This window comes from Panulirus ornatus, chromosome 42 (genome assembly GCF_036320965.1).
Source record: "Panulirus ornatus isolate Po-2019 chromosome 42, ASM3632096v1, whole genome shotgun sequence".
NCBI classification, from domain to species: domain Eukaryota; kingdom Metazoa; phylum Arthropoda; class Malacostraca; order Decapoda; family Palinuridae; genus Panulirus; species Panulirus ornatus.
Window position 1 is genome coordinate 26,695,490 of NC_092265.1, and position 12,315 is coordinate 26,707,804.

The 12,315-nt window shown below is 43.5% G+C and overlaps 1 non-coding gene across 1 annotated transcript; it reads right to left on the reverse strand.

The window, feature by feature from the left end:
* Window positions 1-10,319: 10,319 nt before the first annotated feature.
* On the reverse strand, window positions 10,320-10,391 carry TRNAT-UGU (transfer RNA threonine (anticodon UGU)). The gene has a single exon. It is a non-coding gene; the product is annotated as a tRNA-Thr (tRNA).
* Between the last annotated feature and the right edge of the window lie 1,924 nt (window positions 10,392-12,315).

Below are 12,315 nucleotides of genomic sequence, written 5' to 3' on the forward strand. Positions count from 1 at the left end.
GTGACCTAACAAAACAGACATCATGGCAATATAGTTACCATAACAATGTGATCGTAATGACAATATAGACAACATCACTATATAGTCACGATGACAATACAACCACCGTGACAATACAGATAACATGACAGTACCGTCTCTAAGACAATATTGCCATCAATTCAACAAATTAAATGACAACATAGATATTATGACAACACAGTCACCATGACAATATACTCAGAAATGTAATATAATCGCCATAATAAAATCATCTTATCATGAAAATGTAGCCACCTTACTATTTTGGTTTCCACTGCAATGTAGCCACAGTAATAAAAGATTTACCAAGGCAGTACTGAAACCATAACAATATAGCATATCATGGCAATGTAGTCACCTGATAATTTAATCAAAATGACAATTTCTCCCCTATAATGACATATCCTGAAGGGCAATATCAACACCATTAAAAAAGTTTCTATGAAAATACAGTCACTATGACATTATAAATATCAGGATAAAAAAGTCACCATGGCAATATAGCCACTATGACATTATAGTCATAATGACAATATAGTCACTGTGACAATATTGTCATCATGATAATATGATTATCATGATGATATATCGATTATGACAAATTATGCAAGAGTTAGATAATGACAATATATCACCTATATAAAAAGATCACCTTGCCAATATAGCTAAGGTGACGATATATATATACATCATAGCAATGTAACTGATATGAAAAGATAGCCAAAATGACGGTACGTTCATTATGACAATACTGCCACTGTGAAAATATGTTCCCCAACTGCCACTATAAAAATATGTTCCCCATGACACTATAGCTACACTGACAATAAAGCCATATTCACATAAGAGTAACACTGAAAATACAGCTGCATTGTCATGGTGACAATATTGGCATGGTGGCTGTATTGTTATTTTCAATATAATGCCATCCTAACTACATTATTTTGATCGCTATATTTACTTGCTGGCTATATTGCTATGGTTAATTTTGTCGTTGGGAATATATTATGTCATTAACTACAATTTTGTTTTAATCATATGATCATAATGATAATATATTCATTGCGGCTTATTTGGTAATGTGAGTGCAAGTGTATGGATGTCTTATCATTGTAAGACTCACGCACACTTCCATTGATTTTTCATTAGGTATTTTTTATTATCATTTTACTGTGAGTTACATAGAGTTGGATGCATGTTGCCACGGGCTCACTGTTCCCACGGGCTACTGTTAATCAGGATGTTTGAACAAGTAAGAGCTGATCTGTTATTTGAACACGTTGTTGAATGGGTGTTGACGGACTCCAATATAACCCATGTCAGTGTGACCTGAGGGGACACACTGGCCAGCATCGTCACACTGTGCACTAGAGTGTGTTGTAGTGTGTCATAAGACTATAGCCCAGAGTACTACAGATGGACGTACACGTTTTTTTGTAATAAATCTACAAAGGCCGCCTGATCTTCATTGAGTACCACAGACGAAGAAGACCTGATTTCCTTCCTCTCAACTCAACCTTACAAATGGTGGCAGTGACGTAAGAACCCACGTGACCACACACGACCGTCACATCTACTTCATATTTCTACGTCTGGTGTTGCCAGCAGTCATACAAGCCTACCTGACACAGTCCTGGTGCTCCCTCCTGTGGACGTTAAGGGCGGAACCCCATGGCCGGCTACGTTCTCCATCACCCGTATCTCAATGCATTGAAGATACGTCTTTATTGCATTGCTGACACTGTGTCGCTTGCAAGGGCATCAAGACAGCGCCACCGCCGTGCAGTGTTGTTATCACGTTCAGACGTGTCAAGCAAGGTCAGCCATCCTGCCAACACCAACGTGGAGGTCATCTTGTCAACCGCTCCAGAGACGCGTCATCATCAGCCGTGGCGACATCCCAGACGTCAGCATCGCGTGGTCCAGCCCTTGTCGCTCACTCAACTTTCCTGCTAGCGAGCCGCTACTCTGCACACATCTTCACCTCGCTACACCCAGCGAGCCGCTACTCTGCACACATCTTCACCTCGCTACACCCAGCGAGTCGCTACTCTGCACACATCTTCACCTCCCTACACCAAGACGTCTTCGTAAGCGAAACTCCCATTCAGATAAGAACTGTGTCAAAATGGTTCACTCTGTGAGGTATGCTCCTTTTGTGTGTTACTAGTTCCTATTCTATAGATATAGATATCTATATATTTTGGGTAATATGATTATTCATCTATGTAGTTTAGCAAATTAATCTAAGTTTTCAGTTATTCTTGCATATATTCTTTCTTATGTTTTCATACATTGGTACTATTGTTTTAAGTGATGATTACTTTCATATATAGAGTCCATTACTAATATGTTATACTATTATGTTCACCTTTCATATACAGAGTCTTGTATTCATATGTCATACTGTTATGCCAGCCTTTTATTGCCTTTATTTCATTATAATATTTTCAAATGATATTCATGTTATGTATTTTGCATTAGGTCAATATTGTTACTTATATCTTAAATATTTTCAGGGGGCTATTACTTACACACTTTATGTAAGATTGTATTACCTGTCCAAAGATATTCCATGCGGTAATCGTAAAGGTTCATATGTACTAAAGAATTTACCTAGAATCCCTTATTATAAATGGAACCAACCTTCTAAAATGGCGACGTCACACAAAGTTGTTTTGACAGATTCTGGTGACACAGATGACCCACAGAAACCTTCTCACACGTTACCACACCCACATCCACCTCCCCCTCCACATCACAAAAACTCGGGACAATCAATTCCTTCACAAAAAACTGTTTTTACACTAAAACAAGCTGGGGAACCACACGAGTTATTTGATGGTAAACTGTCAAATTTTAATCGGTGGATTAGAAATGCAGAGGACATTGTTGAACATAATGGTGATTCAGGAGACAGAGCGCTTATATCGGCTGCTAAAAATCTCATTGATTTCCACCAGCCTAACAATTAAGCTAGGGTTGTCTATGACGCAGATGACATTGGAAACTGTACATCTTGCGAAGAATTTAAAACGTTGTTTAGATTAGGTTGTGAGGAATCATTCTCAGGTAGTTCACTTCACATCCTTTAACGTGCTCTTAACACAACATACTTGGATGATACGTCAGTCCCTGATCACTGGAGTACCTTACATGGAAGAATGAGATTAGTTAGGCAGGCTTATGAATCCTTACCCTGGATGTCGGCCATGATGAATCCTGAAGCTCATGTGCAAACACTCATGCGATTATTACACATAACCTTCATTCTCAAGGACCTGACCTCCAGACGTAAGACGACGGTTACTTAATGAGAACATCGACCCATCATTGTGGGTCAGTAACAAAAGTGTTGAATTACACTCAAAAGAAAGGTGGTTATTCCAACCCCAAGACACTTGGGAGGGTGTCGGCTTCCCAAAGTGTGACGTAACATTCTAGTGATCAACACAATCATTCTTCTCATGGTCAAATACAGCGATTCAGTGATGACAAACACTCACATAAAGTGACGTGCTTCCGGTGTGGCCAACCAGGACATAAAGCGAATGTGTGTCCTTACACATGGGACTCATTCTCACGTGAGCCTCGACCAGAACAAACGCAGTCAACAACCCATGTCATCACAGCCTCGGTCGTCACAATTCTGCCGACCTAGTCATGATTTCCTCCAGTCAGACATCAAGCTGACCTTCACCCGCTCGCGCCCAACAACACCAGACATGTGTTCATATCATAAGAACGCTAGACACACTTCAGCGAATGTCGAGCATTAGCTAGACAGACGTCATCTAACACAGGTTCATCATGTCATTATCAACAATGACAATCTCTCTCTCATGACAAGACTCCATCACATATGGAACTCTTAAGACATTTTCGTTCTTCGCCATTTTCTCACATTACAAGTTTCGATTTAGTGGGTTCTTTCCAGGATAAGCCAATCACACTCTTTCTAGACAGTAGCACGGAAGCAGATGTCATTCATTATGATTTTATTCAACCATTAATGTGGCGCACTCAACTTGTTCAATGCTCTGACTTTTATCCATCCCTTCAAAGTATCTCAAATGAAAATCTCGACGTAAGGGGCACTATTAAAATGAACATTCACATAGGCGACTCGGTCATTACCGTAACCCCTTACATTGTTCGTGGTGTAACGTTTCCTGCTAACTTGTTACTAGGACGCCACTCTATGTGTGGCATAATATAAGATCTGTCCTATCGATCATGAAAATGTTGTTTGTGTTGATAATACGTTCCTGCCATTGTCAGAGAAGAGTTCTCACTCAGTCAGCCATTAATACATATGCTCCCACGTGGGCCCTGCGTCACGGTAGACAATACGCATCCTTTCTACTTGTCCACGCGATCATTGCCCTGGTAAACTGAAAACCAACATGACTCTGCACAGTGACACATTAACGAAGGTTCCACTCTCACTTTCTCGAACATGGATGAATGATCATGGACTGAGACATAGTCAGGGTGATCTCGCACTAAGAGTAGTTGCTGAACCTTCCTCACTAACTGTCACACGACTATCCATGATGGACGCCTCTGTTCATGAGACCCCAGATGGAGAGGTAACCATATACATTGCCAGTACGGGACCCACAACTGTCCGTCTCCGTAGAGGGACCAAGCTTGTGGAATTCTCCCTTTTGAAGTCCGGAATTCAAGACGAGGAGTTGCCTGAGTTTACCATCCGTCTAGTCTCACATTCCATTAACCCACCACCACCTACTCCTCCTAACCCTGACTCAGCAGTGCACGGCTTGAGTCAGCTCCCCACCATCACCCCTGACATGATATCCAAGGTAGGATTAACCAAGCATGTTGACCAGTTAACAGACTTACTTAACCAGTCTAGGTCTACTATTGCCTTATCAGGAGAACCACTCGGTAGAACTCATTTGGATGTTCACACTATTAACTTAGAGAAAAACACACGTCCCGTTGACGTCCCAGCCTATCGATTGCCACACGCACACAGAGACATAGCAAACAAACTTGTTCAGGACATGTTGAAAGATAAGGTCATAGAGGAATGACGATCACCATGGAATTTACCACTTCTGATCTTTCCGCAAAAGGACGGAACTTCTAGACCTATTCATAGATTTTAGAAAACTCAACAACAAAGTCACTTTGAAAGATTGTTTCCCATTACCAGTGGTATCAGAGCTTCTTCATAGCCTCGGTAACAATAAGGTATTTTCAACTTTGGATTTATTGAGCGGATTTTGGCAGATTCCCTTGTCAGAGGAAAGCCGCCCCCTGACTGTGTTCAGTACGCCAGATGGTCATTGGCAGTTCATATGCATCATGGCCTTCGGTCTTCATTCCTCACCGGTGATCACCTTCTCAAGGTTAATGACTAACATTTGTCGTCACATGTTGGGCAAAGAACTATTGGTTTATCTTGATGATATAATTGTCATGTCTCCAGATATTGCTTTTCATTTCAAAAGTCTTGAGAGAGTATTTCTACGACTTAAGGATGCAAATCTAAAAGTCAAGTTATCCAAATATTCCTTTCTACAAACAAGAATTAATTACTTAGGTCACACCGTTGATGAAAACGGTATTCAACCTAATGCTGATAAAGTCAAAACAATTGTAGAATGGCCAGTCTCTTCCACAACAGACAAGTTCAAATCCTTCCCTGGCTTAGCAGGATATTATCGAAGATTTATCGCTAATTTCGCGAAGATCGCAAACCCCCTCAAATCATTTCTGAAACAGGGAGTTACATTCCAGTGGTCTACAGCACAAGGCAATGCGTTTAACTTACTCAAGGAACACTTGATCGAGGCGCCTATCCTTCGATTTCCCAACTTTGAGAAACCCTTCGTTTTACACACAGTTGCTTGTAAACAGGGTCTTGGAGCTGTACTTATGGAGGAGTCAAGTAGGGGTAGACTTTTTCCCATAGCCTATGCGAGCCGTTCATGTTCAAAGACGGAATCGAAATACTCATTAACTTAGACCTTGTAGTTATTTGAGCACTCAACATTTTAAGGAATACATATATAGTTACCCTATTACAGTTTATACAGATCACAGAGCACTGTTAGGTATTTTTCAGCGACAGGATCCTACAGGAAGGTTTCAGAGGTGGTTTTTAACTACACAAACATTTGACCCAGATTTTCGTTTTGTTTCTGGCTCATCCAATGTAGTTGCAGACGCGCTTTCCCGCAGAGTGGGTGCAGTCACTGTAAATAATAGCCTCGTATATTTTGATGTAGAGAGGTTGAGACAGCATCAACGGGATGACCCAGTCTGGGGTCCTGTCATAGAATTCCTAGAGGGTATAAGATCTTCCTTGGATGCTAAAACAGTTGTCCCAGTCAGAGAATTGTATTTAGCACAGTGGGGGAGTCTTGTGCAGGGACGCGAAATTAGGAGTGCTTGCCCGTGTTGTTAAACAAACAATAATTCCAACAGCATTAGTACAGGATTTCTTGAAGTTAGCTCATGATTCAACCCAGGCCGCACACCCAGGCGCAGATAGATGCTATAAGCAACTCGTTTGAAGTATTTCTGGCCAAGATACATAAAAACATTACAGATCATATTTTGAGGTGCCAAACCTGTAGCACTCACAAGGGAAGTCCCACTACCCCGCAGACTGTGTTGAAATATCCTTTACCTTCATACCCATGGGAAAGAGGTCATAAGGACATATTAGGAGGTTTTCCTAGGTCCATGGCAGGCTACAGATACATTTCAGAAATTACTGATGCCTTCATGAGATATTGTGAATTAGTTCCAGTTCAAAATAAAGACGCAGCCACGGTCGCTAAGGCGTTCAAAAAATATATCTTAGACAGACATAATGCTCCGAAGATATTAGTTACAGATAATAGTGGGGAATTTGATAACTCACTATTAGAAGAACTCTGTAAATTGTATAACATAAGTAAATGTAATATAATGGCGCATCACCCAGCCTCAAATGGCCTGTCAGAGAGATTGAACCGTAAGACCCTCCAGTGTCTTCCCACCAACATTAATTTTGACCATGATGAATGGAGTGAGTACCTGTCTGATGTCCAATGTTCATTAAATTCAGCTTATCATAAGTCAATTGGAGACACACCCTTCCACGCCTTACACGGTTTTGATAAAGTGTTGCCGTATGACATAATAGCGTCCCCTCCTTCATGTCCATCGGTCCAGAGATCAGTTGTAGCGGAAAAATATCGCACGACTCAATTGGTTCATCAAAGGATCAAGGAAAATCTAGGTGAAGCTACTACAACCTTCACGAACCAGGCTGATAAATCCGCGAAACCATCAAAGGTGGCTCCCGGACTCTTGGTAATGGTGCAAGAATTTAACACTAGAAGTGATGTTCCTAAACTTGACCCAAAATGTTCTGGTCCCTATAGAGTCTTAGCTCATTTAAAGGGACATAAGTTTAGGGTTCGACATCTAAATACAGGTGACATTCGTGAAGAACATGAGGACCACTTGAAAGTTTTACAGTATTGTGAACATGATCATCCCGGTACCACAACAGACATTACTCCTCAATCCCCAAACAATGTCACGCAACCAACTTCTACCACTGTTCAGACTGTCCCCACACCACAACCGACCACCCTCACAACACCACCACAGACACATCAGTATTCATTAAGACCTCACCTTTAAGAAGTTGCTAAGTTTATCATTTTCCAGGTTCTTCCTTCTCATGTCCTTATGGTGTCTTCCTGTATATGACACCATGGCAGTACCAGGCGCCCTTCTCACGACTCCCCGCGGGGTCCGCCTCGTGAGGGACACAGTCTCAGTTAAGTTGGGCCTGGAGGGTCTGCCCTACACTTACGATAATTTAGTAAAACTAATGGAGGCCGTACCTCGCTTACGCTCTACCCTACTCAAGTTTTACACCAGTGCGTCCATCAGAAACTCTAGTGTTGCTCCTCCTCCAACTTTGTTAAACCAGTGGACCTGGAAATTGAATAGTACCTGTGTGATTCTGTATGACATAATACAAGACACTGAATCTCCAGTAAATGCTAATGCCAGGATCAACATGAAAAAGCAAAGGAGAAGCAAGAGAGGTCTGCTTAATTTTGTAGGGTCCCTCCAATCATATTTGTTTGGTATTGCTACTCAGGAAGAACTTAATTCAGTTAGGAATCAGGTTAGATCCTTACAATTTCAACAACTTCTTAACAACAGGTATATTAAGGCTAAAGCTAAGATCTTAAAACAACATTCTAAATATTTGAATGACATAATGTTAACTGTTAATAACTTGACACAACATGTAGCACTACTGTCAAAGTCTCTTAATCCCATATATGCTATAGTGACTATTTCCACATATGTTGATAGTTTATATGCCCAGATCACTTATCATGCATATTATTTCACTGACTTATTGGAAGATGTTAATAATCTGGTAAACCAAGTTGTCACACCATCATTTTTTCCCTTCTCAGAACTCACACGTATCATTAAACAAGCGATGACGATATTCGGTTGCACCCCAGCTCTCCCTCTGCATCACATGGCCAGTTATTACTCCTTACTAACGGTTGACGTGATCCTCGAAGCGGTCATTATCCACATACCATTCAATGACTCCAATACTTACAGCCTTGTGAACGTAATACCATTCCCTTTTAATTATACAAAAGGGTCGCAAAAAACTATCGTCCTTGCTGATAACATGAACTTTCTATTACAAAATATTTATTCCTCATTGATTGCACATCTCTCCATGGATGATTTAGCATTGTGCCATAAACCATTGCTTGACAACTTGATTTGCACCCTCACCCCCTCCTCCCCCTCATACCTTGGATTTCCATAATTTACAAACAAATTCATGTAAGTACCAACTACTTTTTGGGCATCAACAAAATGTTCTTCGTTCTTGTTCCTTTAAGGAAATTGTTGTTAATGAACCTTGGATTGAAAGTATGGACCAGTATCACGTACTGTTTTTCCCAGACCCACAAAATGTTCTTCTTCATTGCCCACCTAATCATCCCAAATCTTATTTATTTCTGGGACACATTCAGTTAGGACAACAATATACTCTTATCAGTTCCAGTTTCAAATTGTTCGGCACTCATGATCATTATTTGGGACAAATTGATAGAACTATCCCGAGTTTAGGACGAATCTCCCAAAACATCAACTTACCAATCATCGATGAAGTAAAGATCCAACATCTTCCATCTATGGTTCAGAACGATCTAGATTCTACAATAGATGTTCTGGCTTTTGTACCTTTTAAGTACGCTTCTCATATATCTGGAATTTCAATTGTTTCATTGTCTATTGCACTTATATTTTTGTTCGTAGTATTTATGTTATATTGTCATCTACGACATAAGGTATCTAATACAGAAATCAGTTGCAGCAGCACTTCCTTATTTAAGGAGAAATCTAACACCATAATAATATGTATTCAATAAGTTGTTTCATTTTTTGATTTTTTTTTTCATTTCATTTGCATACTGATTTTGTTTACACCAAATATAATATCCATGTATATATCTTTATGATAATCTAATAATTGTAAAGTGTGTTATCTATCTTCTCAAGCATACTAGTTGATATAGGAATAACTCTTGTAAATACCTACAATTTGCTTATTTCTGTACCCTTATATTCAGTATTATTTCATGTATAACCATAACTTATCATGGCTGGCAGGAGCTTGAGCCAGGTTGTGGCCGAGCAACATGTAAGACTCACGCACACTAACATTAATTTTTCATTAGGTATTTGTTGTTATCATTTTATTGTGAGTTACATAGAGTTAGATGCATGTTGCCACGGGCTCACTGTTCCCACGGGCTACTGTTAATCAGGATGTTTGAACACGTAAGAGCTGATCTGTTATTTGAACACGTTGTTGAATGGGTGTTGACGGACTCCCATATAACCCCTGCCAGTGTGACCTGAGGAGACACACTGGCCAGCATCGTCACACTGTTCACTAGAGTGTGTCGTAGTGTGTCATAAGACTATAGCCCAGAGTACTACAGATGGACGTACACGTTTTGTTGTAATAAATCTACAAAGGCCGCCTGATCTTCATTGAGTACCACAGACGAAGAAGACCTGATTTCCTTCCTCTCAACTCAACCTTACATTTGTGATGGTAGCGCGGGTGGGTGGGTGGGTGGGTGGGTCATCTGGTCCGCCATTATTGTATTTCATTTTGTTATATCGATATTTGAGGTAGTATGTTGCCAGCTGCACTACCACTTCTACTCATCAATAATTATCACAACAACAGCCACTAAAGACGTTGTTGCCTCCTGTGAGAATCGAACTCACGACCCCTGGTTTACAAGACCAGTGCTCTGCCCCTGAGCTAAGGAGGCGCATGTTGGCACAGCAACACGGCGGGCGGCCAGTGGCCATAACTCATCATGCAACCCACACCTGGCTTGGCTCCTGCTGGTGGTGGTGATGGTGGTGGTGATGGTGGTGATGGTGGTGGTGATGGTGGTGGTGATGGTGGTGGTGGTGATGGTGGTGGTGGTGATGGTGGTGATGGTGGTGGTGATGGTGGTGATGGTGGTGGTGGTGATGGTGGTGGTGATGGTGGTGATGGTGGTGGTGGTGATGGTGGTGATGGTGGTGGTGGTGATGGTGGTGATGGTGGTGATGGTGGTGATGGTGATGGTGGTGGTGGTGATGGTGGTGGTGATGGTGGTGGTGGTGATGGTGGTGATGGTGGTGGTGATGGTGGTGGTGATGGTGGTGGTGATGGTGGTGGTGATGGTGGTGGTGGTGGTGGTGGTGGTGATGGTGGTGATGGTGGTGGTGATGGTGGTGGTGGTGGTGGTGGTGATGGTGGTGGTGATGGTGGTGATGGTGGTGATGGTGGTGGTGATGGTGGTGGTGATGGTGGTGGTGATGGTGGTGATGGTGGTGGTGATGGTGGTGGTGGTGGTGGTGGTGATGGTGGTGGTGATGGTGGTGGTGATGGTGGTGGTGGTGATGGTGGTGGTGGTGGTGGTGATGGTGGTGATGGTGGTGGTGGTGGTGATGGTGATGGTGGTGGTGATGGTGGTGATGGTGGTGGTGGTGGTGATGGTGGTGGTGATGGTGGTGATGGTGGTGGTGGTGGTGGTGATGGTGGTGGTGATGGTGGTGATGGTGGTGGTGATGGTGGTGGTGGTGGTGGTGATGGTGGTGGTGATGGTGGTGGTGATGGTGGTGGTGATGGTGGTGGTGATGGTGGTGATGGTGGTGGTGATGGTGGTGGTGATGGTGGTGGTGATGGTGGTGGTGGTGGTGATGGTGGTGATGGTGGTGATGGTGGTGGTGGTGGTGGTGATGGTGGTGGTGATGGTGGTGATGGTGGTGGTGGTGGTGGTGGTGATGGTGGTGATGGTGGTGATGGTGGTGGTGGTGATGGTGGTGGTGGTGATGGTGGTGGTGGTGGTGATGGTGGTGGTGATGGTGGTGGTGGTGGTGGTGATGGTGGTGGTGGTGGTGGTGGTGATGGTGGTGGTGATGGTGGTGGTGGTGGTGGTGGTGGTGATGGTGGTGGTGGTGGTGGTGGTGATGGTGGTGATGGTGGTGGTGATGGTGGTGGTGGTGGTGGTGGTGGTGATGGTGGTGATGGTGGTGGTGATGGTGGTGGTGGTGATGGTGGTGATGGTGGTGGTGATGGTGGTGGTGGTGGTGGTGATGGTGGTGGTGATGGTGGTGGTGGTGGTGGTGATGGTGGTGATGGTGGTGGTGATGGTGGTGATGGTGGTGGTGGTGATGGTGATGGTGGTGATGGTGGTGATGTGGTGGTGGTGATGGTGGTGGTGATGGTGGTGATGGTGGTGATGGTGGTGATGGTGGTGGTGGTGGTGGTGATGGTGGTGATGGTGGTGTGTGGTGATGGTGGTGGTGGTGGTGGTGATGGTGGTGATGGTGGTGGTGGTGGTGGTGGTGGTGGATGGTGATGGTGATGGTGGTGATGGTGGTGATGGTGTTGGTGGTGGTGGTGGGGTGATGGTGGTGGTGGTGGTGATGGTGGTGGTGGTGATGGTGGTGGTGGTGGTGGTGATGGTGGTGGTGATGGTGGTGGTGTTGGTGATGGTGGTGGTGGTGGTGGTGGTGATGGTGGTGGTGGTGGTGGTGGTGGTGATGGTGGTGGTGGTGTGGTGGTGTGGTGGTGATGGTGGTGGTGGTGGTGGTGGTGGTGATGGTGATGGTGGTGGTGGTGGTGGTGGTGGTGATGGTGGTGGTGGGGTGGTGGTGATGGTGGTGTGGTGGTGGTGGTGATGGTGGTGGTGGTGGTGA